We start from the raw sequence: 6,004 nt of genomic DNA on the forward strand, positions 1-6,004 counted from the left end.
GCAAATAATAGCAAATCAAAGAAATCATATTAACAAGATATCCAGCTCTCACAATTCCAGAACAAATCATTGGCAACATCCTGTTTTTTGCAAGCATGGCGCCCTCAGGCGAGTCCGCATCGAATCTTGCACATAGAAGTATGGGAGAGAAATGTCAAATTCATGTGCGCAAAAATAGCAGCACTGCGCACCCATACAATTGATATGATATGTTGAATGTCATGCCGTACGATGGCGTTGCTGAACTGAAGATTGATTTTACTCCAATCTGACAGGGTCTGGTATTGTTCTTAATTTTCTTTGATTTCTTTATGACAACGCTGTTTTTGACAGATCACACGTGAATCGTGTCTTGTGTCATTGTCCAACTTTTTCAGATTGGTTTATAATTTATTCATGAATGGAGAGTCATGGAATTCAACCATAAGTGTTGAAGAGAGTGCGCCAAAATTGGACCTTGCGCATAGGCCATCTAAAGCAGAGCCGCGGCCAACATTTGCATGAAATCATCTTCAAACCAAGGGTGGAAATAAGCAAATGTTTTAATTCACAGTAAATAAAAATAGTCAGTATTACCTTTTCATATCACGTATTCATTGTAAATATTATAATGAATTTTGAAACAAATTATTTTTGATGAGATAAATTTTGGTTATACTTAGAATTTAAAAATGTCTTCATCGTTATCAGTATCACTGTCTGATTCGGAATCAATATTTCAACAAAGTTAGGCTCGTTCTAATGCTACTCTGTGTTTATTAAACAGGGTTGAAGTTCGAATGGCTGTCATTCTGGTGATATGATTATCACTCAATTTTATCGGATATGGATTATCCGATATCAATAATTTTGGGCTCGTTGGGTGAGTTTTTTTCGTCGGTCGCATCGAAGTTTCATGCGTCGTGATGTATTTTAAATTTATTCAGCAATACCGTCTTGGTGGAGTAATATCATCAATAAAAACAGCTAATAATATTAACATACATGCTGCGATGAATAATAATTGTAATAATAAGAATAACAAGTCCAATCTTTGTGCGCGTTATGCAGTTGATTAATATTACCCTATTCAGTTTTTATATCATACACAGAAGTAACAGAAGTGCAGGATTTTGATACGTCAATTCAAACACACCATTCAAACTTTGAATCTATGTTCCATTTTGGATGTATAGACGACCGTAATTTTAAATGTTTGCATCGCGATTCAAACGAGCAACAACAACAACAAAAATTTCTGCGGTCTAATACACATATTAAAGTTAACGTGAATAAACATGAAGGGAACATTTATTTTTAAAGCTTTTTATCAATAAATCCTTATGTGTGACACTGCACAGTGGGAAAAAATCTATGAAAACCCGCAAAGAATTCTGTAACTCAAGCACTAATCGAGATAGGTCAAAAAACTAAAGCGTTTCTTATGTATAAATGTCCAAGAAATTCAATGGAATGGTTTACAATGGCCTCATGAATCGCAATCCTGCCAGTTTTACCCCAAATGTACAGCAGTTTTTGGGTTTCCTATGACATTCGCTCTGTAACTTGAAAAGAAGTCGAGTGCGGTATTCTGGAATAGCCTACTTTCATGTAAAATGTCTGGAGAATCGATTAGAAGAACCCACACTGGCCGCACGAAACGTTTTGGTGACTATTTTACTCCAATTCCTCCATTTCATGAGATCCTTACTGTAAATCGTCCTTAAATCTTGGTAAAACTTATTGGAAGTTCACTAAATCTAGCTTATCTTATGTAAAAAAAGTCTCTAGAACAGAATGGAAAAACCTACACTGGCCGCACGAAGTTTTACCAAGCAAACCGATTTACAATAAAATACCATAAAATGGAGGAAATGGGGTAAAATAGTCATCAAAACGTTTCGTGTGGTCAGTGTAGGTTCTTCCATTCGATTCTCCAGACTTTTTTTTTTATCTAATATAAGATAATTGTTGTATGCTTTCAACGTGGTTCGCTTGATACTTAAGGGTGATTTAGATGAAAATTTCACATATTGGAGGAATTGGGGTAAAATAGCCACCAAAACGTTTCATGCGGCCAGTATAAGTTCTGGCATTCGATTTTACAGACTTTTTTACACAAGATAAGCTAGATTTAGTAAATTTCCAATAAGTTTACCCGAGATTTAAGGACGATTTACAATAAGATATCATGAAATGGAGGAAATGGGGTAAAATAGCCACCAAAACGTTGCATGCGGCCAGTATAAGTTCTGGCATTCGATTCTACAGACTTTTTTACATAAGATAAGCTAGATTTAGTAAATTTCCAATAAGTTTACCCGAGATTTAAGGACGATTTACAATAAGATATCATGAAATGGAGGAAATGGGGTAAAATAGCCACCAAAACGTTGCGTGCGGCCAGTGTACACTATTCCAGTCGATTCTCCAAACATTTTTACATAAATTCAAGCTATTTCGCACTCGATTTCTTTTCAAGTTACAGAACAAATACTACAGAAAACCCTGAAACTGCTGGGCATTTGGGGTAAAACGAGTAGGATGGCAACTCGTGCGGCCATTAAAAACCATTCCATTGAATTTTTACATAAGAAACACTCTTGTTTGTTGCTTTTTCCATGGTTCCCGATTTCTTTGTGGGTTTCCTGGATTTTTTCCCACTGTGCACTGTTTAAAACATAGCAGATTTCAAAAAGTGATTGAGCGTTATATGAGTAGCTAATAAGTGCAACTTATCGTTGAAACTCTTCAAGTTTATTTTATATCGTCTATTTATAGCCGGCTTTAACCTAATTTTAGTCGTTCGCCGGGTTGTCCCCTTTAAGTAGTTTTGAATACGAAAACAGAATTAATATTTTGTGCGCCTAAACCGGACTAGAACTTTCCAGAGCAGAAACCGTTTAAAGTCATTTTTAGTGCAACAACCGGAAACAAAACTTTGAATGAGATAACCGGATAAAATCTTAGCCGATACTTTCAGAGCAAATGTGTGGATTTTTGCATGGAAACTTTCTACGTGTTTCCCTCGGCTGCGGGATTCATTCCACATTTTGAATGTTATGTATTTTATCTAACAGATTCAAAATCGTTTGCTGTATTAATTAAACGTATGCGCTTCCATCCTACTATTTAACCTACAAGTTGTTTGAAATTTAAAAGATTTTTGAATACTGGATATTGATGACGAACATTTCATTTTAATCTAATTGAACGAATCTTGACGAATTAAGCTCGATAATATCAATATTCATCCAAGTGTAAAAAATACACTAATTATCAATATTATCAGGACTAGAAAGTAGTTTAATTTAACTGAAATTAATTTTAATTTAATTTTTTTATTCACGGTGTTCGGTTTTTTGATTCACAATAAGATATCTTGATTCACATTCTCGTGCGCAAAATGGGCTTATTTCCACCTCTGCTTCAAACATTAAATTATATTGATCGTTCTATCGATTCCAATTTTCAAATCCAATCCTATGCCTTTAAAAAATCACCCTTTATTAGTCACACGACCACATAGATTAACCACTCCAATCCATTCATACGCAGATTAGGCAATACTTCCCGCTGTGTGAGAGAAGAACACCATTCTACTTTACCGATCGCGGGTAATAATAACCACTGTAAAACCATTATATTTTGGTGATTGTAGCATATTATACGATAGGCCCTTGCGAATGTTACAAAATGTTATGTTCATTACTCGCATCTAAAGCAAAGCAAAGTCTTGGCATTACATTCCTTTCGTCTAATTTGACATTTCTGTATCAACAGACTTCGCAGCCGACTCTTAGTGTTAAGAATCTTTGCATGACTAGTACTACGATCCTACTGACACTAAGAAACCTGGTCGGGGCTCGAACATACGAAAACTGGCTTGTAAGATCAGCGCCCCATGTATTCGGAACCGGAGCACCACCAACTTCTAAACATGAATAATTGGAGGAATTGGTCGATCAAGACCAATCGCTAATGCAAGAAAAGCTTGCAAAATCACTCGAAGTTGCTCAGTCAACCATTGTCAACGTTTCAAAGCAATAGGAATGACTCAAAAGGTAGGCAATTTGGTTCCGTATGAGATGAATCCAATGAAAGTCGTACTCCCTTCAAAACCGTAATCCAAAACGTCTGGCAACGTATGGATATCCCGGTTATGCATCATCATCTAGAGCCGAATATTCATAAAACAGCTGCTTACTACAATTTTAATCCATTCAATTATGTATCAAACTTTGCAATGAAAATAAATTAAATTTAGTTTGAAAAATATATGTTGACAGTAGGAATGTGAAAGTAAGTCTATTCTATACGGGGATACTTGTACTACTTAGTTATAGAAACGTATAGCTATAAATTCAATACAATTATTATTTTCCTTTGGAACGCAAGCAACTTATGACTTGCATAGTATATAAGAGAAGTTATGTTTGCCATAGAAATTTCGCACAATGTTTCTAAAATTTTCTTATGAATTCCATAAGGCTTTCTATTGGAATTCCAATTACGTGACTTCATTAGGCGATTTTATGACTAGCTTACGATACTCTTGTGGCTAAAAACCATACGATATCATTATGGAATTCCTTATATAGTTTTTACCTGTGTGAATCATAGTGTCAAATATGTCTTTCAGACGAACAGCTGTCGTCACTTTGATTTTCACCGTAATAATCGGAAGAGAAAGTAGACTAAGTGCAACTGTCATTTGCAGATAGTATTTTTTCAAATGTTTGCCTTCATATATCGGAAATCCATATGGAATCGGGAATGCTACACGGAACCGCAAAACTACAAAATTTTGAGTAAGTTGCATCCAATTTCGAGGTTTCGTTCAATTACCTAATTTTAAGCAAAGTGGCTTTAAGTAATTTCCATAAAGCATTGGAATAAATATACGGTGAGATAAGCTATATATAGGGTAAGGACTCCCTATTTCATCTGAGCTCCTATTTCCATCTCATCCCTTCACCTCATTACTTTGAACATGAATAATATCATACAACGTACCTGAGCCAAACTGTGAAATGATTAAAAATGAATATTTAAGCCATTGTCACACTTTTCCATTGGAAGAAATGATTTTAAATTCTTCGGTGATCGTTTTTTTTTGTTTAAAACAAACTCACTTTTCGATTTAGGACACATTTTCGTCTCAAGATTTACTGTTCGTCATGTTTCTGAATATCTACTAAACAATCCGTCTTAAAACATGATCACTATTTCGCACAATTACACTACTATTGAACGCTGGATGACTTCATAATTAGTAATATTTACTTGCCACTTGTTTAATTAATTATTAAAAACTTCAGAAACTACCCGACAAGCAATAAAATTCTTCAAAAATATGAGATGAAAGTTTTTCATCAAATCGCTTCTCGGCCTAAAGGCTAAGATCAAAGTGTAGAAAGTTTTTCATCTCATTTGGTTTCACAAAATTGCCAGGTTTTCTCATAATGTTACAGAACAAAATTGTTTTTCTATTTCGGCTTTGAATATTACCAGAAAGAGCGTGTTAAATACCAATGAAATAACCATTATGCAAATCCAGCAGCACTGATTTCTTTCCGCTATATGTCAACATAACGCTGTGAAGTGTGTGTGTTTCATCGGCTGTGCACAGAGATGCCAGATATTTTCATAGAAAATATGTATTACTTTGCATAAAAGGTCTATGTCTGCTCTATCTGTTTTCACTAAAAAATTTTGTTAAAAGATAATTCTTCATATCTGCGAAGGTTTCCATTTTAACATGCGATTTGTCCATTGAATAATGAACTTTCAAAGAATTACTGCAATCAAATAGTAATAGATACTCACAGAGAAAAGTCCATTTTCTTACTTCTCACTTTTTATGAACCTGTACAAATCTGTATTACATTTAGGAAATCTGTATAAAATCTGTACTCCGATTTAAATCAACGCAAAAATCTATACAATACAGATGAATCTGTATAAATGGCATCTCTGGCTCTGCATTTTGTTTTCAGAAGGGCTAAATAAAAACAATTCCTTT

Source organism: Malaya genurostris, chromosome 1 (assembly GCF_030247185.1).
Source record: "Malaya genurostris strain Urasoe2022 chromosome 1, Malgen_1.1, whole genome shotgun sequence".
NCBI classification, from domain to species: Eukaryota; Metazoa; Arthropoda; class Insecta; order Diptera; family Culicidae; genus Malaya; species Malaya genurostris.